The sequence below is a fragment of the Heptranchias perlo genome, chromosome 23 (assembly GCF_035084215.1).
Source record: "Heptranchias perlo isolate sHepPer1 chromosome 23, sHepPer1.hap1, whole genome shotgun sequence".
Classification (NCBI taxonomy): Eukaryota; Metazoa; Chordata; class Chondrichthyes; order Hexanchiformes; family Hexanchidae; genus Heptranchias; species Heptranchias perlo.
The window spans coordinates 51,020,151-51,045,081 of NC_090347.1; positions in this window are offsets into that span (position 1 = coordinate 51,020,151).

Below are 24,931 nucleotides of genomic sequence, written 5' to 3' on the forward strand. Positions count from 1 at the left end.
GGATCTTTCTTCTTCAAAGCAAAAAGATTTTATCTTCAAATACAAGAACTTTTCGTGGTTTTGTTGATTTTCAGCAAATGAACATATTTCAGCGAGCGAGAAGTTTTGTTTTTAATAGCGTCAGATTTTATCCTAGAATACAAGAAGTTTTCGTGGTTCTTGTCAATTCTTGTTGATTTTCATCTCATGAACTTATTTCAGTCAGCAAGAACTTTCTTCTTCAAAGCAAAAAGATTTTATCTTCAAATACAAGAACTTTTCGTGGTTTTCTTGATTTTCAGCAAATGAACATATTTCAGCGAGGGAGAAGTTTTTTCTTTAATAGCGTCAGATTTTATCTTAAAATAGAAGAACTTTTCGTGGTTCTTGTCAATTTTTGTTGGTTTTCATCCAATGAACTTATTTCAGTCAGCTGGATCTTTCTTCTTCAAAGCAAAAAGATTTTATCTTCAAATACAAGAACTTTTCGTGGTTTTGTTGATTTTCAGCAAATGAACATATTTCAGCGAGCGAGAAGTTTTTTCTTTAATAGCGTCAGATGTTATCTTAAAATGCAAGAACTTTTCGTGGTTCTTGTCAATTTTTGTTGGTTTTCATCCAATGAACTTATTTCAGTCAGCGAGATCTTTCTTCTTCAAAGCAAAAAGATTTTATCTTCAAATACAAGAACTTTTCGTGGTTTTGTTGACTTTTAGCAAATGAACATATTTCAGCGAGCGAGAAGTTTTTTCTTTAAAAGCGTCAGATTTTATCTTAAAATACAAGAACTTTTCGTGGTTCTTGTCAATTTTTGTTGGTTTTCATCCAATGGACTTATTTCAGTCAGCTTGATCTTTCTTCTTCAAAGCAAAAAGATTTTATCTTCAAATACAAGAACTTTTCGTGGTTTTGTTGATTTTCAGCAAATGAACATATTTCAGCGAGCGAGAAGTTTTTTCTTTAAAAGCGTCAGATTTTATCTTAAAATACAAGAAGTTTTCGTGGTTCTTGTCAATTTTTGTTGGTTTTCATCCAATGAACTTATTTCAGTCAGCTCGATCTTTCTTCTTGAATGCAAAAGATTTTATCTTCAAATACAAGAACTTTTCGTGGTTTTGTTGATTTTCAGCAAATGAACATATTTCAGCGAGCTGGAAGTTTTTTTTTTAATAGCGTTAGATTTTATCTTAAAATACAAGAACGTTTCGTGGTTTTTCTTAATTTTTGTTGGTTTTCATCTTATGAACTTATTTCAGTCAGCTAGATCTTTCTTCTTCAAAGCAAATAGATTTTATCTTCAAATACAAGAACTTTTCGTGGTTTTGTTGATTTTCAGCAAATGAACATATTTCAGCGAGCGAGAAGTTTTTTCTTCAATAGCGTCAGATGTTATCTTAAAATGCAAGAACTTTTCGTGGTTCTTGTCAATTTTTGTTGGTTTTCATCCAATGAACTTATTTCAGTCAGCGAGATCTTTCTTCTTCAAAGCAAAAAGATTTTATCTTCAAATACAAGAACTTTTCGTGGTTTTGTTGACTTTTAGCAAATGAACATATTTCAGCGAGCGAGAAGTTTTTTCTTTAAAAGCGTCAGATTTTATCTTAAAATACAAAAACTTTTCGTGGTTCTTGTCAATTTTTGTTGGTTTTCATCCAATGGACTTATTTCAGTCAGCTTGATCTTTCTTCTTGAAAGCCAAAGATTTTATCTTCAAATACAAGAACTTTTCGTGGTTTTGTTGATTTCCAGCAAATGAACATATTTCAGCGAGCTGGAAGTTTTTTTTTTAATAGCGTTAGATTTTATCTTAAAATACAAGAACGTTTCGTGGTTCTTCTCAATTTTTGTTGGTTTTCATCTTATGAACTTATTTCAGTCAGCTAGATCTTTCTTCTTCAGAGCAAATAGATTTTATCTTCAAATACAAGAACTTTTCGTGGTTTTGATGATTTTCAGCAAATGAACATATTTCAGCGAGGGAGAAGTTTTTTCTTTAATAGCGTCAGATTTTATCTTAAAATAGAAGATGTTTTCGTGGTTCTTGTCAATTTTTGTTGGTTTTCATCCAATGAACTTATTTCAGTCAGCTGGATCTTTCTTCTTCAAAGCAAAAAGATTTTATCTTCAAATACAAGAACTTTTCGTGGTTTTGTTGATTTTCAGCAAATGAACATATTTCAGCGAGCTAGAAGTTTTTTCTTTAATAGCGTAAGATTTTATCTTAAAATACAAGAACTTTTCGTGGTTCTTGTCAATTTTTGTTGGTTTTCATCCAATGAACTTATTTCAGTCAGCTAGATCTTTCTACGTCAAAGCAAATAGATTTTATCTTCAAATACAAGAACTTTTCGTGGTTTTGTTGATTTTCAGCAAATGAACATATTTCAGCGAGCGAGAAGTTTTGTTTTTAATAGCGTCAGATTTTATCCTAGAATACAAGAAGTTTTCGTGGTTCTTGTCAATTCTTGTTGATTTTCATCTCATGAACTTATTTCAGTCAGCAAGAACTTTCTTCTTCAAAGCAAAAAGATTTTATCTTCAAATGCAAGAACTTTTCGTGGTTTTCTTGATTTTCAGCAAATGAACATATTTCAGCGAGGGAGAAGTTTTTTCTTTAATAGCGTCAGATTTTATCTTAAAATAGAAGAACTTTTCGTGGTTCTTGTCAATTTTTGTTGGTTTTCATCCAATGAACTTATTTCAGTCAGCTGGATCTTTCTTCTTCAAAGCAAAAAGATTTTATCTTCAAATACAAGAACTTTTCGTGGTTTTGTTGATTTTCAGCAAATGAACATATTTCAGCGAGCGAGAAGTTTTTTCTTTAATAGCGTCAGATGTTATCTTAAAATGCAAGAACTTTTCGTGGTTCTTGTCAATTTTTGTTGGTTTTCATCCAATGAACTTATTTCAGTCAGCGAGATCTTTCTTCTTCAAAGCAAAAAGATTTTATCTTCAAATACAAGAACTTTTCGTGGTTTTGTTGACTTTTAGCAAATGAACATATTTCAGCGAGCGAGAAGTTTTTTCTTTAAAAGCGTCAGATTTTATCTTAAAATACAAGAACTTTTCGTGGTTCTTGTCAATTTTTGTTGGTTTTCATCCAATGGACTTATTTCAGTCAGCTTGATCTTTCTTCTTCAAAGCAAAAAGATTTTATCTTCAAATACAAGAACTTTTCGTGGTTTTGTTGATTTTCAGCAAATGAACATATTTCAGCGAGCGAGAAGTTTTTTCTTTAAAAGCATCAGATTTTATCTTAAAATACAAGAAGTTTTCGTGGTTCTTGTCAATTTTTGTTGGTTTTCATCCAATGAACTTATTTCAGTCAGCTCGATCTTTCTTCTTGAAAGCAAAAGATTTTATCTTCAAATACAAGAACTTTTCGTGGTTTTGTTGATTTTCAGCAAATGAACATATTTCAGCGAGCTGGAAGTTTTTTTTTTAATAGCGTGAGATTTTATCTTAAAATACAAGAACGTTTCGTGGTTTTTCTCAATTTTTGTTGGTTTTCATCTTATGAACTTATTTCAGTCAGCTAGATCTTTCTTCTTCAAAGCAAATAGATTTTATCTTCAAATACAAGAACTTTTCGTGGTTTTGTTGATTTTCAGCAAATGAACATATTTCAGCGAGCGAGAAGTTTTTTCTTCAATAGCGTCAGATGTTATCTTAAAATGCAAGAACTTTTCGTGGTTCTTGTCAATTTTTGTTGGTTTTCATCCAATGAACTTATTTCAGTCAGCGAGATCTTTCTTCTTCAAAGCAAAAAGATTTTATCTTCAAATACAAGAACTTTTCGTGGTTTTGTTGACTTTTAGCAAATGAACATATTTCAGCGAGCGAGAAGTTTTTTCTTTAAAAGCGTCAGATTTTATCTTAAAATACAAAAACTTTTCGTGGTTCTTGTCAATTTTTGTTGGTTTTCATCCAATGGACTTATTTCAGTCAGCTTGATCTTTCTTCTTGAAAGCAAAAGATTTTATCTTCAAATACAAGAACTTTTCGTGGTTTTGTTGATTTCCAGCAAATGAACATATTTCAGCGAGCTGGAAGTTTTTTTTTTAATAGCGTTAGATTTTATCTTAAAATACAAGAACGTTTCGTGGTTCTTCTCAATTTTTGTTGGTTTTCATCTTATGAACTTATTTCAGTCAGCTAGATCTTTCTTCTTCAGAGCAAATAGATTTTATCTTCAAATACAAGAACTTTTCGTGGTTTTGTTGATTTTTAGCAAATGAACATATTTCAGCGAGCGAGAAGTTTTTTCTTTAAAAGCGTCAGATTTTATCTTAAAATACAAGAACTTTTCGTGGTTCTTGTCAATTTTTGTTGGTTTTCATCCAATGGACTTATTTCAGTCAGCTTGATCTTTATTCTTCAAAGCAAAAAGATTTTATCTTCAAATACAAGAACTTTTCGTGGTTTTGTTGATTTTCAGCAAATGAACATATTTCAGCGAGGGAGAAGTTTTTTCTTTAATAGCGTCAGATTTTATCTTAAAATAGAAGAACTTTTCGTGGTTCTTGTCAATTTTTGTTGGTTTTCATCCAATGAACTTATTTCAGTCAGCTGGATCTTTCTTCTTCAAAGCAAAAAGATTTTATCTTCAAATACAAGAACTTTTCGTGGTTTTGTTGATTTTCAGCAAATGAACATATTTCAGCGAGCGAGAAGTTTTTTCTTTAATAGCGTCAGATGTTATCTTAAAATGCAAGAACTTTTCGTGGTTCTTGTCAATTTTTGTTGGTTTTCATCCAATGAACTTATTTCAGTCAGCGAGATATTTCTACTTCAAAGCAAAAAGATTTTATCTTCAAATACAAGAACTTTTCGTGGTTTTGTTGACTTTTAGCAAATGAACATATTTCAGCGAGCGAGAAGTTTTTTCTTTAAAAGCGTCAGATTTTATCTTAAAATACAAGAACTTTTCGTGGTTCTTGTCAATTTTTGTTGGTTTTCATCCAATGGACTTATTTCAGTCAGCTTGATCTTTCTTCTTCAAAGCAAAAAGATTTTATCTTCAAATACAAGAACTTTTCGTGGTTTTGTTGATTTTCAGCAAATGAACATATTTCAGCGAGCGAGAAGTTTTTTCTTTAAAAGCGTCAGATTTTATCTTAAAATACAAGAAGTTTTCGTGGTTCTTGTCAATTTTTGTTGGTTTTCATCCAATGAACTTATTTCAGTCAGCTCGATCTTTCTTCTTGAAAGCAAAAGATTTTATCTTCAAATACAAGAACTTTTCGTGGTTTTGTTGATTTTCAGCAAATGAACATATTTCAGCGAGCTGGAAGTTTTTTTTTTAATAGCGTTAGATTTTATCTTAAAATACAAGAACGTTTCGTGGTTCTTCTCAATTTTTGTTGGTTTTCATCTTATGAACTTATTTCAGTCAGCTAGATCTTTCTTCTTCAAAGCAAATAGATTTTATCTTCAAATACAAGAACTTTTCGTGGTTTTGTTGATTTTTAGCAAATGAACATATTTCAGCGAGCGAGAAGTTTTTTCTTTAAAAGCGTCAGATTTTATCTTAAAATACAAGAACTTTTCGTGGTTCTTGTCAATTTTTGTTGGTTTTCATCCAATGGACTTATTTCAGTCAGCTTGATCTTTATTCTTCAAAGCAAAAAGATTTTATCTTCAAATACAAGAACTTTTCGTGGTTTTGTTGATTTTCAGCAAATGAACATATTTCAGCGAGCGAGAAGTTTTTTCTTTAAAAGCATCAGATTTTATCTTAAAATACAAGAAGTTTTCGTGGTTCTTGTCAATTTTTGTTGGTTTTCATCCAATGAACTTATTTCAGTCAGCTGGATCTTTCTTCTTCAAAGCAAAAAGATTTTATCTTCAAATACAAGAACTTTTCGTGGTTTTGTTGATTTTCAGCAAATGAACATATTTCAGCGAGCGAGAAGTTTTGTTTTTAATAGCGTCAGATTTTATCCTAAAATACAAGAAGTTTTCGTGGTTCTTGTCAATTCTTGTTGATTTTCATCTCATGAACTTATTTCAGTCAGCAAGAACTTTCTTCTTCAAAGCAAAAAGATTTTATCTTCAAATACAAGAACTTTTCGTGGTTTTGTTGATTTTCAGCAAATGAACATATTTCAGCGAGGGAGAAGTTTTTTCTTTAATAGCGTCAGATTTTATCTTAAAATAGAAGAACTTTTCGTGGTTCTTGTCAATTTTTGTTGGTTTTCATCCAATGAACTTATTTCAGTCAGCTGGATCTTTCTTCTTCAAAGCAAAAAGATTTTATCTTCAAATACAAGAACTTTTCGTGGTTTTGTTGATTTTCAGCAAATGAACATATTTCAGCGAGCGAGAAGTTTTTTCTTTAATAGCGTCAGATGTTATCTTAAAATGCAAGAACTTTTCGTGGTTCTTGTCAATTTTTGTTGGTTTTCATCCAATGAACTTATTTCAGTCAGCGAGATATTTCTACTTCAAAGCAAAAAGATTTTATCTTCAAATACAAGAACTTTTCGTGGTTTTGTTGACTTTTAGCAAATGAACATATTTCAGCGAGCGAGAAGTTTTTTCTTTAAAAGCGTCAGATTTTATCTTAAAATACAAGAACTTTTCGTGGTTCTTGTCAATTTTTGTTGGTTTTCATCCAATGGACTTATTTCAGTCAGCTTGATCTTTCTTCTTCAAAGCAAAAAGATTTTATCTTCAAATACAAGAACTTTTCGTGGTTTTGTTGATTTTCAGCAAATGAACATATTTCAGCGAGCGAGAAGTTTTTTCTTTAAAAGCATCAGATTTTATCTTAAAATACAAGAAGTTTTCGTGGTTCTTGTCAATTTTTGTTGGTTTTCATCCAATGAACTTATTTCAGTCAGCTGGATCTTTCTTCTTCAAAGCAAAAAGATTTTATCTTCAAATACAAGAACTTTTCGTGGTTTTGTGGATTTTCAGCAAATGAACATATTTCAGCGAGCGAGAAGTTTTTTCTTTAAAAGCGTCAGATTTTATCTTAAAATACAAGAAGTTTTCGTGGTTCTTGTCAATTTTTGTTGGTTTTCATCCAATGAACTTATTTCAGTCAGCTCGATCTTTCTTCTTGAAAGCAAAAGATTTTATCTTCAAATACAAGAACTTTTCGTGGTTTTGTTGATTTTCAGCAAATGAACATATTTCAGCGAGCTGGAAGTTTTTTTTTTAATAGCGTTAGATTTTATCTTAAAATACAAGAACGTTTCGTGGTTCTTCTCAATTTTTGTTGGTTTTCATCTTATGAACTTATTTCATGATGTGGAGATGCCGGTGATGGACTGGGGTTGACAATTGTAAACAATTTTACAACACCAAGTTATAGTCCAGCAATTTTATTTTAAATTCACAAGCTTTCGGAGATTTTCTCCTTCCTCAGGCAAATGTTTCAAGATCTCCTTGAAGCCTACGCATTTATACATATGTATAAATGCGTAGGCTTCAAGGAGATCTTGAAACATTTGCCTGAGGAAGGAGAAAATCTCCGAAAGCTTGTGAATTTAAAATAAAATTGCTGAACTTATTTCAGTCAGCTCGATCTTTCTTCTTCAAAGCAAATAGATTTTATCTTCAAATACAAGAACTTTTCGTGGTTTTGTTGATTTTCAGCAAATGAACATATTTCAGCGAGGGAGAAGTTTTTTCTTTAATAGCGTCAGATTTTATCTCAAAATACATGAACTTTTCGTGGTTCTTGTCAATTTTTGTTGGTTTTCATCCAAATGGACTTATTTCAGTCAGCTTGATCTTTCTTCTTCAAAGCAAAAAGATTTTATCTTCAAATACAAGAACTTTTCGTGGTTTTGTTGATTTTCAGCAAATGAACATATTTCAGTGAGCGAGAAGTTTTTTCTTTTATAGCGTCAGATTTTATCTTAAAATACAAGAACTTTTCGTGGTTCTTGTCAATTTTTGTTGGTTTTCATCCATTGAACTTATTTCAGTCAGCTCGATCTTTCTTCTTCAAAGCAAAAAGAATTTATCTTCAAATACAAGAACTTTTCGTGGTTTTGTTGATTTTCAGCAAATGAACATATTTCAGCGAGCGAGAAGTTTTTTCTTTAAAAGCGTCAGATTTTATCTTAAAATACAAGAAGTTTTCGTGGTTCTTGTCAATTTTTGTTGGTTTTCATCTTATGAACTTATTTCAGTCAGCGAGATCTTTCTTCTTCAAAGCAAAAAGATTTTATCTTCAAATGCAAGAACTTTTCGTGGTTTTGTTGATTTTTAGCAAATGTACATATTTCAGCGAGCGAGAAGTTTTTTCTTTAATAGCGTCAGATTTTATCCTAAAGTACAAGAACGTTTCGTGGTTCTTGTCAATTTTTGTTGGTTTTCATCCAATGAACTTATTTCAGTCAGCAAGATCTTTCTTCTTCAAAGCAAAAAGATTTTATCTTCAAATACAAGAACTTTTCGTGGTTTTGTTGATTTTCAGCAAATGAACATATTTCAGCGAGCGAGAAGTTTTGTTTTTAATAGCGTCAGATTTTATCCTAAAATATAAGAAGTTTTCGTGGTTCTTGTCAATTTTTGTTGGTTTTCATCCAATGAACTTATTTCAGTCAGCTGGATCTTTCTTCTTCAAAGCAAAAAGATTTTATCTTCAAATACAAGAACTTTTCGTGGTTTTGTTGATTTTCAGCAAATGAACATATTTCAGCGAGCTAGAAGTTTTTTCTTTAATAGCGTAAGATTTTATCTTAAAATACAAGAACTTTTCGTGGTTCTTGTCAATTTTTGTTGGTTTTCATGTTATGAACTTATTTCAGTCAGCTAGATCTTTCTACGTCAAAGCAAATAGATTTTATCTTCAAATACAAGAACTTTTCGTGGTTTTGTTGATTTTCAGCAAATGAACATATTTCAGTGAGCGAGAAGTTTTTTCTTTAATAGCGTCAGATTTTATCTTAAAATACAAGAACTTTTCGTGGTTCTTGTCAATTTTTGTTGGTTTTCATCCATTGAACTTATTTCAGTCAGCTCGATCTTTCTTCTTCAAAGCAAAAAGATTTTATCTTCAAATACAAGAACTTTTCGTGGTTTTGTTGATTTTCAGCAAATGAACATATTTCAGCGAGCGAGAAGTTTTTTCTTTAAAAGCGTCAGATTTTATCTTAAAATACAAGAAGTTTTCGTGGTTCTTGTCAATTTTTGTTGGTTTTCATCTTATGAACTTATTTCAGTCAGCGAGATCTTTCTTCTTCAAAGCAAAAAGATTTTATCTTCAAATGCAAGAACTTTTCGTGGTTTTGTTGATTTTTAGCAAATGTACATATTTCAGCGAGCGAGAAGTTTTTTCTTTAATAGCGTCAGATTTTATCCTAAAGTACAAGAACGTTTCGTGGTTCTTGTCAATTTTTGTTGGTTTTCATCCAATGAACTTATTTCAGTCAGCAAGATCTTTCTTCTTCAAAGCAAAAAGATTTTATCTTCAAATACAAGAACTTTTCGTGGTTTTGTTGATTTTCAGCAAATGAACATATTTCAGCGAGCGAGAAGTTTTGTTTTTAATAGCGTCAGATTTTATCCTAAAATATAAGAAGTTTTCGTGGTTCTTGTCAATTTTTGTTGGTTTTCATCCAATGAACTTATTTCAGTCAGCTGGATCTTTCTTCTTCAAAGCAAAAAGATTTTATCTTCAAATACAAGAACTTTTCGTGGTTTTGTTGATTTTCAGCAAATGAACATATTTCAGCGAGCTAGAAGTTTTTTCTTTAATAGCGTAAGATTTTATCTTAAAATACAAGAACTTTTCGTGGTTCTTGTCAATTTTTGTTGGTTTTCATGTTATGAACTTATTTCAGTCAGCCAGATCTTTCTACGTCAAAGCAAATAGATTTTATCTTCAAATACAAGAACTTTTCGTGGTTTTGTTGATTTTCAGCAAATGAACATATTTCAGCGAGCGAGAAGTTTTTTCTTTAATAGCTTCAGATGTTATCTTAAAATGCAAGAACTTTTCGTGGTTCTTGTCAATTTTTGTTGGTTTTCATCCAATGAACTTATTTCAGTCAGCGAGATCTTTCTTCTTCAAAGCAAAAAGATTTTATCTTCAAATACAAGAACTTTTCGTGGTTTTGTTGATTTTTAGCAAATGAACATATTTCAGCGAGCGAGAAATTTTTTCTTTAAAAGCGTCAGATTTTATCTTAAAATACAAGAACTTTTCGTGGTTCTTGTCAATTTTTGTTGGTTTTCATCCAATGGACTTATTTCAGTCAGCTTGATCTTTATTCTTCAAAGCAAAAAGATTTTATCTTCAAATACAAGAACTTTTCGTGGTTTTGTTGATTTTCAGCAAATGAACATATTTCAGCGAGCGAGAAGTTTTTTCTTTAAAAGCATCAGATTTTATCTTAAAATACAAGAAGTTTTCGTGGTTCTTGTCAATTTTTGTTGGTTTTCATCCAATGAACTTATTTCAGTCAGCTGGATCTTTCTTCTTCAAAGCAAAAAGATTTTATCTTCAAATACAAGAACTTTTCGTGGTTTTGTTGATTTTCAGCAAATGAACATATTTCAGCGAGCGAGAAGTTTTGTTTTTAATAGCGTCAGATTTTATCCTAAAATACAAGAAGTTTTCGTGGTTCTTGTCAATTCTTGTTGATTTTCATCTCATGAACTTATTTCAGTCAGCAAGAACTTTCTTCTTCAAAGCAAAAAGATTTTATCTTCAAATACAAGAACTTTTCGTGGTTTTGTTGATTTTTAGCAAATGAACATATTTCAGCGAGCGAGAAGTTTTTTCTTTAAAAGCGTCAGATTTTATCTTAAAATACAAGAAGTTTTCGTGGTTCTTGTCAATTTTTGTTGGTTTTCATCCAATGAACTTATTTCAGTCAGCTCGATCTTACTTCTTGAAAGCAAAAAGATTTTATCTTCAAATACAAGAACTTTTCGTGGTTTTGTTGATTTTCAGCAAATGAACATATTTCAGCGAGCTGGAAGTTTTTTTTTTAATAGCGTTAGATTTTATCTTAAAATACAAGAACGTTTCGTGGTTCTTCTCAATTTTTGTTGGTTTTCATCTTATGAACTTATTTCAGTCAGCTAGATCTTTCTTCTTCAAAGCAAATAGATTTTATCTTCAAATACAAGAACTTTTCGTGGTTTTGTTGATTTTCAGCAAATGAACATATTTCAGCGAGGGAGAAGTTTTTTCTTTAATAGCGTCAGATTTTATCTCAAAATACATGAACTTTTCGTGGTTCTTGTCAATTTTTGTTGGTTTTCATCCAAATGGACTTATTTCAGTCAGCTTGATCTTTCTTCTTCAAAGCAAAAAGATTTTATCTTCAAATACAAGAACTTTTCGTGGTTTGTTGATTTTCAGCAAATGAACATATTTCAGCGAGCTGGAAGTTTTTTTTTTAATAGCGTTAGATTTTATCTTAAAATACAAGAACGTTTCGTGGTTCTTCTCAATTTTTGTTGGTTTTCATCTTATGAACTTATTTCATGATGTGGAGATGCCGGTGATGGACTGGGGTTTACAATTGTAAACAATTTTACAACACCAAGTTATAGTCCAGCAATTTTATTTTAAATTCACAAGCTTTCGGAGATTTTCTCCTTCCTCAGGCAAATGTTTCAAGATCTCCTTGAAGCCTACGCATTTATACATATGTATAAATGCGTAGGCTTCAAGGAGATCTTGAAACATTTGCCTGAGGAAGGAGAAAATCTCCGAAAGCTTGTGAATTTAAAATAAAATTGCTGGACTATAACTTGGTGTTGTAAAATTGTTTACAATTGTAAACCCCAGTCCATCACCGGCATCTCCACATCATGAAATAAGTTCATAAGATGAAAACCAACAAAAATTGAGAAGAACCACGAAACGTTCTTGTATTTTAAGATAAAATCTAACGCTATTAAAAAAAAAACTTCCAGCTCGCTGAAATATGTTCATTTGCTGAAAATCAACAAACCACGAAAAGTTCTTGTATTTGAAGATAAAATCTTTTTGCTTTGAAGAAGAAAGATCAAGCTGACTGAAATAAGTCCATTTGGATGAAAACCAACAAAAATTGACAAGAACCACGAAAAGTTCATGTATTTTGAGATAAAATCTGACGCTATTAAAGAAAAAACTTCTCCCTCGCTGAAATATGTTCATTTGCTGAAAATCAACAAAACCACGAAAAGTTCTTGTATTTGAAGATAAAATCTATTTGCTTTGAAGAAGAAAGATCTAGCTGACTGAAATAAGTTCATAAGATGAAAACCAACAAAAATTGAGAAGAACCACGAAACGTTCTTGTATTTTAAGATAAAATCTGACGCTTTTAAAGAAAAAACTTCTCGCTCGCTGAAATATGTTCATTTGCTAAAAATCAACAAAACCACGAAAAGTTCTTGTATTTGAAGATAAAATCTTTTTGCTTTGAAGAAGAAAGTTCTTGCTGACTGAAATAAGTTCATGAGATGAAAATCAACAAGAATTGACAAGAACCACGAAAACTTCTTGTATTTTAGGATAAAATCTGACGCTATTAAAAACAAAACTTCTCGCTCGCTGAAATATGTTCATTTGCTGAAAATCAACAAAACCACGAAAAGTTCTTGTATTTGAAGATAAAATCTTTTTGCTTTGAAGAAGAAAGATCCAGCTGACTGAAATAAGTTCATTGGATGAAAACCAACAAAAATTGACAAGAACCACGAAAACTTCTTGTATTTTAAGATAAAATCTGATGCTTTTAAAGAAAAAACTTCTCGCTCGCTGAAATATGTTCATTTGCTGAAAATCAACAAAACCACGAAAAGTTCTTGTATTTGAAGATAAAATCTTTTTGCTTTGAAGAATAAAGATCAAGCTGACTGAAATAAGTCCATTGGATGAAAACCAACAAAAATTGACAAGAACCACGAAAAGTTCTTGTATTTTAAGATAAAATCTGACGCTTTTAAAGAAAAAATTTCTCGCTCGCTGAAATATGTTCATTTGCTAAAAATCAACAAAACCACGAAAAGTTCTTGTATTTGAAGATAAAATCTTTTTGCTTTGAAGAAGAAAGATCTCGCTGACTGAAATAAGTTCATTGGATGAAAACCAACAAAAATTGACAAGAACCACGAAAAGTTCTTGCATTTTAAGATAACATCTGAAGCTATTAAAGAAAAAACTTCTCGCTCGCTGAAATATGTTCATTTGCTGAAAATCAACAAAACCACGAAAAGTTCTTGTATTTGAAGATAAAATCTATTTGCTTTGACGTAGAAAGATCTGGCTGACTGAAATAAGTTCATAACATGAAAACCAACAAAAATTGACAAGAACCACGAAAAGTTCTTGTATTTTAAGATAAAATCTTACGCTATTAAAGAAAAAACTTCTAGCTCGCTGAAATATGTTCATTTGCTGAAAATCAACAAAACCACAAAAAGTTCTTGTATTTGAAGATAAAATCTTTTTGCTTTGAGGAAGAAAGATCCAGCTGACTGAAATAAGTTCATTGGATGAAAACCAACAAAAATTGACAAGAACCACGAAAACTTCTTATATTTTAGGATAAAATCTGACGCTATTAAAAACAAAACTTCTCGCTCGCTGAAATATGTTCATTTGCTGAAAATCAACAAAACCACGAAAAGTTCTTGTATTTGAAGATAAAATCTTTTTGCTTTGAAGAAGAAAGATCTTGCTGACTGAAATAAGTTCATTGGATGAAAACCAACAAAAATTGACAAGAACCACGAAACGTTCTTGTACTTTAGGATAAAATCTGACGCTATTAAAGAAAAAACTTCTCGCTCGCTGAAATATGTACATTTGCTAAAAATCAACAAAACCACGAAAAGTTCTTGCATTTGAAGATAAAATCTTTTTGCTTTGAAGAAGAAAGATCTCGCTGACTGAAATAAGTTCATAAGATGAAAACCAACAAAAATTGACAAGAACCACGAAAACTTCTTGTATTTTAAGATAAAATCTGACGCTTTTAAAGAAAAAACTTCTCGCTCGCTGAAATATGTTCATTTGCTGAAAATCAACAAAACCACGAAAAGTTCTTGTATTTGAAGATAAAATCTTTTTGCTTTGAAGAAGAAAGATCGAGCTGACTGAAATAAGTTCAATGGATGAAAACCAACAAAAATTGACAAGAACCACGAAAAGTTCTTATATTTTAAGATAAAATCTGACGCTATTAAAGAAAAAACTTCTCGCTCACTGAAATATGTTCATTTGCTGAAAATCAACAAAACCACGAAAAGTTCTTGTATTTGAAGATAAAATCTATTTGCTTTGACGTAGAAAGATCTAGCTGACTGAAATAAGTTCATAACATGAAAACCAACAAAAATTGACAAGAACCACGAAAAGTTCTTGTATTTTAAGATAAAATCTTACGCTATTAAAGAAAAAACTTCTAGCTCGCTGAAATATGTTCATTTGCTGAAAATCAACAAAACCACGAAAAGTTCTTGTATTTGAAGATAAAATCTTTTTGCTTTGAAGAAGAAAGATCCAGCTGACTGAAATAAGTTCATTGGATGAAAACCAACAAAAATTGACAAGAACCACGAAAACTTCTTATATTTTAGGATAAAATCTGACGCTATTAAAAACAAAACTTCTCGCTCGCTGAAATATGTTCATTTGCTGAAAATCAACAAAACCACGAAAAGTTCTTGTATTTGAAGATAAAATCTTTTTGCTTTGAAGAAGAAAGATCTTGCTGACTGAAATAAGTTCATTGGATGAAAACCAACAAAAATTGACAAGAACCACGAAACGTTCTTGTACTTTAGGATAAAATCTGACGCTATTAAAGAAAAAACTTCTCGCTCGCTGAAATATGTACATTTGCTAAAAATCAACAAAACCACGAAAAGTTCTTGCATTTGAAGATAAAATCTTTTTGCTTTGAAGAAGAAAGATCTCGCTGACTGAAATAAGTTCATAAGATGAAAACCAACAAAAATTGACAAGAACCACGAAAACTTCTTGTATTTTAAGATAAAATCTGACGCTTTTAAAGAAAAAACTTCTCGCTCGCTGAAATATGTTCATTTGCTGAAAATCAACAAAACCACGAAAAGTTCTTGTATTTGAAGATAAATTCTTTTTGCTTTGAAGAAGAAAGATCGAGCTGACTGAAATAAGTTCAATGGATGAAAACCAACAAAAATTGACAAGAACCACGAAAAGTTCTTGTATTTTAAGATAAAATCTGACGCTATTAAAGAAAAAACTTCTCGCTCACTGAAATATGTTCATTTGCTGAAAATCAACAAAACCACGAAAAGTTCTTGTATTTGAAGATAAAATCTTTTTGCTTTGAAGAAGAAAGATCAAGCTGACTGAAATAAGTCCATTTGGATGAAAACCAACAAAAATTGACAAGAACCACGAAAAGTTCATGTATTTTGAGATAAAATCTGACGCTATTAAAGAAAAAACTTCTCCCTCGCTGAAATATGTTCATTTGCTGAAAATCAACAAAACCACGAAAAGTTCTTGTATTTGAAGATAAAATCTATTTGCTTTGAAGAAGAAAGATCGAGCTGACTGAAATAAGTTCAGCAATTTTATTTTAAATTCACAAGCTTTCGGAGATTTTCTCCTTCCTCAGGCAAATGTTTCAAGATCTCCTTGAAGCCTACGCATTTATACATATGTATAAATGCGTAGGCTTCAAGGAGATCTTGAAACATTTGCCTGAGGAAGGAGAAAATCTCCGAAAGCTTGTGAATTTAAAATAAAATTGCTGGACTATAACTTGGTGTTGTAAAATTGTTTACAATTGTAAACCCCAGTCCATCACCGGCATCTCCACATCATGAAATAAATTCATAAGATGAAAACCAACAAAAATTGAGAAGAACCACGAAACGTTCTTGTATTTTAAGATAAAATCTAACGCTATTAAAAAAAAAACTTCCAGCTCGCTGAAATATGTTCATTTGCTGAAAATCAACAAGCAAATAGATTTTATCTTCAAATACAAGAACTTTTCGTGGTTTTGTTGATTTTCAGCAAATGAACATATTTCAGCGAGGGAGAAGTTTTTTCTTTAATAGCGTCAGATTTTATCTCAAAATACATGAACTTTTCGTGGTTCTTGTCAATTTTTGTTGGTTTTCATCCAAATGGACTTATTTCAGTCAGCTTGATCTTTCTTCTTCAAAGCAAAAAGATTTTATCTTCAAATACAAGAACTTTTCGTGGTTTTGTTGATTTTCAGCAAATGAACATATTTCAGTGAGCGAGAAGTTTTTTCTTTAATAGCGTCAGATTTTATCTTAAAATACAAGAACTTTTCGTGGTTCTTGTCAATTTTTGTTGGTTTTCATCCATTGAACTTATTTCAGTCAGCTCGATCTTTCTTCTTCAAAGCAAAAAGATTTTATCTTCAAATACAAGAACTTTTCGTGGTTTTGTTGATTTTCAGCAAATGAACATATTTCAGCGAGCGAGAAGTTTTGTTTTTAATAGCGTCAGATTTTATCCTAAAATATAAGAAGTTTTCGTGGTTCTTGTCAATTTTTGTTGGTTTTCATCCAATGAACTTATTTCAGTCAGCTGGATCTTTCTTCTTCAAAGCAAAAAGATTTTATCTTCAAATACAAGAACTTTTCGTGGTTTTGTTGATTTTCAGCAAATGAACATATTTCAGCGAGCTAGAAGTTTTTTCTTTAATAGCGTAAGATTTTATCTTAAAATACAAGAACTTTTCGTGGTTCTTGTCAATTTTTGTTGGTTTTCATGTTATGAACTTATTTCAGTCAGCTAGATCTTTCTACGTCAAAGCAAATAGATTTTATCTTCAAATACAAGAACTTTTCGTGGTTTTGTTGATTTTCAGCAAATGAACATATTTCAGTGAGCGAGAAGTTTTTTCTTTAATAGCGTCAGATTTTATCTTAAAATACAAGAACTTTTCGTGGTTCTTGTCAATTTTTGTTGGTTTTCATCCATTGAACTTATTTCAGTCAGCTCGATCTTTCTTCTTCAAAGCAAAAAGATTTTATCTTCAAATACAAGAACTTTTCGTGGTTTTGTTGATTTTCAGCAAATGAACATATTTCAGCGAGCGAGAAGTTTTTTCTTTAAAAGCGTCAGATTTTATCTTAAAATACAAGAACTTTTCGTGGTTCTTGTCAATTTTTGTTGGTTTTCATCTTATGAACTTATTTCAGTCAGCGAGATCTTTCTTCTTCAAAGCAAAAAGATTTTATCTTCAAATGCAAGAACTTTTCGTGGTTTTGTTGATTTTTAGCAAATGTACATATTTCAGCGAGCGAGAAGTTTTTTCTTTAATAGCGTCAGATTTTATCCTAAAGTACAAGAACGTTTCGTGGTTCTTGTCAATTTTTGTTGGTTTTCATCCAATGAACTTATTTCAGTCAGCAAGATCTTTCTTCTTCAAAGCAAAAAGATTTTATCTTCAAATACAAGAACTTTTCGTGGTTTTGTTGATTTTCAGCAAATGAACATATTTCAGCGAGCGAGAAGTTTTGTTTTTAATAGCGTCAGATTTTATCCTAAAATATAAGAAGTTTTCGTGGTTCTTGTCAATTTTTGTTGGTTTTCATCCAATGAACTTATTTCAGTCAGCTGGATCTTTCTGCTTCAAAGCAAAAAGATTTTATCTTCAAATACAAGAACTTTTCGTGGTTTTGTTGATTTTCAGCAAATGAACATATTTCAGCGAGCTAGAAGTTTTTTCTTTAATAGCGTAAGATTTTATCTTAAAATACAAGAACTTTTCGTGGTTCTTGTCAATTTTTGTTGGTTTTCATGTTATGAACTTATTTCAGTCAGCTAGATCTTTCTACGTCAAAGCAAATAGATTTTATCTTCAAATACAAGAACTTTTCGTGGTTTTGTTGATTTTCAGCAAATGAACATATTTCAGCGAGCGAGAAGTTTTTTCTTTAATAGCTTCAGATGTTATCTTAAAATGCAAGAACTTTTCGTGGTTCTTGTCAATTTTTGTTGGTTTTCATCCAATGAACTTATTTCAGTCAGCGAGATCTTTCTTCTTCAAAGCAAAAAGATTTTATCTTCAAATACAAGAACTTTTCGTGGTTTTGTTGATTTTTAGCAAATGAACATATTTCAGCGAGCGAGAAATTTTTTCTTTAAAAGCGTCAGATTTTATCTTAAAATACAAGAACTTTTCGTGGTTCTTGTCAATTTTTGTTGGTTTTCATCCAATGGACTTATTTCAGTCAGCTTGATCTTTATTCTTCAAAGCAAAAAGATTTTATCTTCAAATACAAGAACTTTTCGTGGTTTTGTTGATTTTCAGCAAATGAACATATTTCAGCGAGCGAGAAGTTTTTTCTTTAAAAGCATCAGATTTTATCTTAAAATACAAGAAGTTTTCGTGGTTCTTGTCAATTTTTGTTGGTTTTCATCCAATGAACTTATTTCAGTCAGCTGGATCTTTCTTCTTCAAAGCAAAAAGATTTTATCTTCAAATACAAGAACTTTTCGTGGTTTTGTTGATTTTCAGCAAATCAACATATTTCAGCGAGCGAGAAGTTTTGTTTTTAATAGCGTCAGATTTTATCCTAAAATACAAGAAGTTTTCGTGGTTCTTGTCAATTCTTGTTGATTTTCATCTCATGAACTTATTTCAGTCAGCAAGAACTTTCTTCTTCAAAGCAAAAAGATTTTATCTTCAAATACAAGAACTTTTCGTGGTTTTGTTGATTTTTAGCAAATGAACATATTTCAGCGAGCGAGAAGTTTTTTCTTTAAAAGCGTCAGATTTTATCTTAAAATACAAGAAGTTTTCGTGGTTCTTGTCAATTTTTGTTGGTTTTCATCCAATGAACTTATTTCAGTCAGCTCGATCTTTCTTCTTGAAAGCAAAAAGATTTTATCTTCAAATACAAGAACTTTTCGTGGTTTTGTTGATTTTCAGCAAATGAACATATTTCAGCGAGCTGGAAGTTTTTTTTTTAATAGCGTTAGATTTTATCTTAAAATACAAGAACGTTTCGTGGTTCTTCTCAATTTTTGTTGGTTTTCATCTTATGAACTTATTTCAGTCAGCTAGATCTTTCTTCTTCAAAGCAAATAGATTTTATCTTCAAATACAAGAACTTTTCGTGGTTTTGTTGATTTTCAGCAAATGAACATATTTCAGCGAGGGAGAAGTTTTTTCTTTAATAGCGTCAGATTTTATCTCAAAATACATGAACTTTTCGTGGTTCTTGTCAATTTTTGTTGGTTTTCATCCAAATGGACTTATTTCAGTCAGCTTGATCTTTCTTCTTCAAAGCAAAAAGATTTTATCTTCAAATACAAGAACTTTTCGTGGTTTGTTGATTTTCAGCAAATGAACATATTTCAGCGAGCTGGAAGTTTTTTTTTTAATAGCGTTAGATTTTATCTTAAAATACAAGAACGTTTCGTGGTTCTTCTCAATTTTTGTTGGTTTTCATCTTATGAATTTATTTCATGATGTGGAGATGCCGGTGATGGACTGGGGTTTACAATTGTAAACAATTTTACAACACCAAGTTATAGTCCAGCAATTTTATTTTAAATTCACAAGCTTTCGGAGATTTTCTCCTTCCTCAGGCAAATGTTTCAAGATCTCCTTGAAGCCTACGCATTTATACATATGTATAAATGCGTAGGCTTCAAGGAGATCTTGAAACATTTGCCTGAGGAAGGAGAAAATCTCCGAAAGCTTGTGAATTTAAAATAAAATTGCTGAACTTATTTCAGTCAGCTCGATCTTTCTTCTTCAAAGCAAATAGATTTTATCTTCAAATACAAGAACTTTTCGTGGTTTTGTTGATTTTCAGCAAATGAACATATTTCAGCGAGGGAGAAGTTTTTTCTTTAATAGCGTCAGATTTTATCTCAAAATACATGAACTTTTCGTGGTTCTTGTCAATTTTTGTTGGTTTTCATCCAAATGGACTTATTTCAGTCAGCTTGATCTTTCTTCTTCAAAGCAAAAAGATTTTATCTTCAAATACAAGAACTTTTCGTGGTTTTGTTGATTTTCAGCAAATGAACATATTTCAGTGAGCGAGAAGTTTTTTCTTTAATAGCGTCAGATTTTATCTTAAAATACAAGAACTTTTCGTGGTTCTTGTCAATTTTTGTTGGTTTTCATCCATTGAACTTATTTCAGTCAGCTCGATCTTTCTTCTTCAAAGCAAAAAGATTTTATCTTCAAATACAAGAACTTTTCGTGGTTTTGTTGATTTTCAGCAAATGAACATATTTCAGCGAGCGAGAAGTTTTTTCTTTAAAAGCGTCAGATTTTATCTTAAAATACAAGAAGTTTTCGTGGTTCTTGTCAATTTTTGTTGGTTTTCATCTTATGAACTTATTTCAGTCAGCGAGATCTTTCTTCTTCAAAGCAAAAAGATTTTATCTTCAAATGCAAGAACTTTTCGTGGTTTTGTTGATTTTTAGCAAATGTACATATTTCAGCGAGCGAGAAGTTTTTTCTTTAATAGCGTCAGATTTTATCCTAAAGTACAAGAACTTTTCGTGGTTCTTGTCAATTTTTGTTGGTTTTCATCCAATGAACTTATTTCAGTCAGCAAGATCTTTCTTCTTCAAAGCAAAAAGATTTTATCTTCAAATACAAGAACTTTTCGTGGTTTTGTTGATTTTCAGCAAATGAACATATTTCAGCGAGCGAGAAGTTTTGTTTTTAATAGCGTCAGATTTTATCCTAAAATATAAGAAGTTTTCGTGGTTCTTGTCAATTTTTGTTGGTTTTCATCCAATGAACTTATTTCAGTCAGCTGGATCTTTCTTCTTCAAAGCAAAAAGATTTTATCTTCAAATACAAGAACTTTTCGTGGTTTTGTTGATTTTCAGCAAATGAACATATTTCAGCGAGCTAGAAGTTTTTTCTTTAATAGCGTAAGATTTTATCTTAAAATACAAGAACTTTTCGTGGTTCTTGTCAATTTTTGTTGGTTTTCATGTTATGAACTTATTTCAGTCAGCTAGATCTTTCTACGTCAAAGCAAATAGATTTTATCTTCAAATACAAGAACTTTTCGTGGTTTTGTTGATTTTCAGCAAATGAACATATTTCAGAGAGCGAGAAGTTTTTTCTTTAATAGCTTCAGATGTTATCTTAAAATGCAAGAACTTTTCGTGGTTCTTGTCAATTTTTGTTGGTTTTCATCCAATGAACTTATTTCAGTCAGCGAGATCTTTCTTCTTCAAAGCAAAAAGATTTTATCTTCAAATACAAGAACTTTTCGTGGTTTTGTTGATTTTTAGCAAATGAACATATTTCAGCGAGCGAGAAATTTTTTCTTTAAAAGCGTCAGATTTTATCTTAAAATACAAGAACTTTTCGTGGTTCTTGTCAATTTTTGTTGGTTTTCATCCAATGGACTTATTTCAGTCAGCTTGATCTTTATTCTTCAAAGCAAAAAGATTTTATCTTCAAATACAAGAACTTTTCGTGGTTTTGTTGATTTTCAGCAAATGAACATATTTCAGCGAGCTGGAAGTTTTTTTTTTAATAGCGTTAGATTTTATCTTAAAATACAAGAACGTTTCGTGGTTCTTCTCAATTTTTGTTGGTTTTCATCTTATGAACTTATTTCAGTCAGCTGGATCTTTCTTCTTCAAAGCAAATAGATTTTATCTTCAAATACAAGAACTTTTCGTGGTTTTGTTGATTTTCAGCAAATGAACATATTTCAGCGAGGGAGAAGTTTTTTCTTTAATAGCGTCAGATTTTATCTCAAAATACATGAACTTTTCGTGGTTCTTGTCAATTTTTGTTGGTTTTCATCCAAATGGACTTATTTCAGTCAGCTTGATCTTTCTTCTTCAAAGCAAAAAGATTTTATCTTCAAATACAAGAACTTTTCGTGGTTTTGTTGATTTTCAGCAAATGAACATATTTCAGTGAGCGAGAAGTTTTTTCTTTAATAGCGTCAGATTTTATCTTAAAATACAAGAACTTTTCGTGGTTCTTGTCAATTTTTGTTGGTTTTCATCCATTGAACTTATTTCAGTCAGCTAGATCTTTCTTCTTCAAAGCAAAAAGATTTTATCTTCAAATACAAGAACTTTTCGTGGTTTTGTTGATTTTCAGCAAATGAACATATTTCAGCGAGCGAGAAGTTTTGTTTTTAATAGCGTCAGATTTTATCCTAAAATATAAGAAGTTTTCGTGGTTCTTGTCAATTTTTGTTGGTTTTCATCCAATGAACTTATTTCAGTCAGCTCGATCTTTCTTCTTGAAAGCAAAAAGATTTTATCTTCAAATACAAGAACTTTTCGTGGTTTTGTTGATTTTCAGCAAATGAACATATTTCAGCGAGCTGGAAGTTTTTTTTTTAATAGCGTTAGATTTTCTCTTAAAATACAAGAACGTTTCGTGGTTCTTCTCAATTTTTGTTGGTTTTCATCTTATGAACTTATTTCAGTCAGCTAGATCTTTCTTCTTCAAAGCAAATAGATTTTATCTTCAAATACAAGAACTTTTCGTGGTTTTGTTGATTTTCAGCAAATGAACATATTTCAGCGAGGGAGAAGTTTTTTCTTTAATAGCGTCAGATTTTATCTCAAAATACATGAACTTTTCGTGGTTCTTGTCAATTTTTGTTGGTTTTCATCCAAATGGACTTATTTCAGTCAGCTTGATCTTTCTTCTTCAAAGCAAAAAGATTTTATCTTCAAATACAAGAACTTTTCGTGGTTTTGTTGATTTGCAGCAAATGAACATATTTCAGTGAGCGAGAAGTTTTTTCTTTAATAGCGTCAGATTTTATCTTAAAATACAAGAACTTTTCGTGGTTCTTGTCAATTTTTGTTGGTTTTCGTCCATTGAACTTATTTCAGTCAGCTAGATCTTTCTTCTTCAAAGCAAAAAGATTTTATCTTCAAATACAAGAACTTTTCGTGGTTTTGTTGATTTTCAGCAAATGAACATATTTCAGCGAGCGAGAAGTTTTTTCTTTAAAAGCGTCAGATTTTATCTGAAAATACAAGAAGTTTTCGTGGTTCTTGTCAATTTTTGTTGGTTTTCATTTTATGAACTTATTTCAGTCAGCGAGATCTTTCTTCTTCAAAGGAAAAAGATTTTATCTTCAAATACAAGAACTTTTCGTGGTTTTGTTGATTTTTAGCAAATGTACATATTTCAGCGAGCGAGAAGTTTTTTCTTTAATAGCGTCAGATTTTATCCTAAAGTACAAGAACTTTTCGTGGTTCTTGTCAATTTTTGTTGGTTTTCATCCAATGAACTTATTTCAGTCAGCTAGATCTTTCTTCTTCAAAGCAAAAAGATTTTATCTTCAAATACAAGAACTTTTCGTGGTTTTGTTGATTTTCAGCAAATGAACATATTTCAGCGAGCGAGAAGTTTTGTTTTTAATAGCGTCAGATTTTATCCTAAAATATAAGAAGTTTTCGTGGTTCTTGTCAATTTTTGTTGGTTTTCATCCAATGGACTTATTTCAGTCAGCTTGATCTTTATTCTTCAAAGCAAAAAGATTTTATCTTCAAATACAAGAACTTTTCGTGGTTTTGTTGATTTTCAGCAAATGAACATATTTCAGCGAGCGAGAAGTTTTTTCTTTAAAAGCATCAGATTTTATCTTAAAATACAAGAAGTTTTCGTGGTTCTTGTCAATTTTTGTTGGTTTTCATCCAATGAACTTATTTCAGTCAGCTGGATCTTTCTTCTTCAAAGCAAAAAGATTTTATCTTCAAATACAAGAACTTTTCGTGGTTTTGTTGATTTTCAGCAAATGAACATATTTCAGCGAGCGAGAAGTTTTGTTTTTAATAGCGTCAGATTTTATCCTAAAATACAAGAAGTTTTCGTGGTTCTTGTCAATTCTTGTTGATTTTCATCTCATGAACTTATTTCAGTCAGCAAGAACTTTCTTCTTCAAAGCAGAAAGATTTTATCTTCAAATACAAGAACTTTTCGTGGTTTTGTTGATTTTTAGCAAATGAACATATTTCAGCGAGCTGGAAGTTTTTTTTTTAATAGCGTTAGATTTTATCTTAAAATACAAGAACGTTTCGTGGTTCTTCTCAATTTTTGTTGGTTTTCATCCAATGAACTTATTTCAGTCAGCTGGATTTTTCTTCTTCAAAGCAAATAGATTTTATCTTCAAATACAAGAACTTTTCGTGGTTTTGTTGATTTTCAGCAAATGAACATATTTCAGCGAGGGAGAAGTTTTTTCTTTAATAGCGTCAGATTTTATCTCAAAATACATGAACTTTTCGTGGTTCTTGTCAATTTTTGTTGGTTTTCATCCAAATGGACTTATTTCAGTCAGCTTGATCTTTCTTCTTCAAAGCAAAAAGATTTTATCTTCAAATACAAGAACTTTTCGTGGTTTTGTTGATTTTCAGCAAATGAACATATTTCAGTGAGCGAGAAGTTTTTTCTTTAATAGCGTCAGATTTTATCTTAAAACACAAGAACTCTTCGTGGTTCTTGTCAATTTTTGTTGGTTTTCATCCATTGAACTTATTTCAGTCAGCTCGATCTTTCTTCTTCAAAGCAAAAAGATTTTATCTTCAAATACAAGAACTTTTCGTGGTTTTGTTGATTTTCAGCAAATGAACATATTTCAGCGAGCGAGAAGTTTTTTCTTTAAAAGCGTCAGATTTTATCTTAAAATACAAGAAGTTTTCGTGGTTCTTGTCAATTTTTGTTGGTTTTCATCTTATGAACTTATTTCAGTCAGCGAGATCTTTCTTCTTCAAAGGAAAAAGATTTTATCTTCAAATACAAGAACTTTTCGTGGTTTTGTTGATTTTTAGCAAATGTACATATTTCAGCGAGCGAGAAGTTTTTTCTTTAATAGCGTCAGATTTTATCCTAAAGTACAAGAACTTTTCGTGGTTCTTGTCAATTTTTGTTGGTTTTCATCCAATGAACTTATTTCAGTCAGCTAGATCTTTCTTCTTCAAAGCAAAAAGATTTTATCTTCAAATAAAAGAAGTTTTCGTGGTTCTTGTCAATTTTTG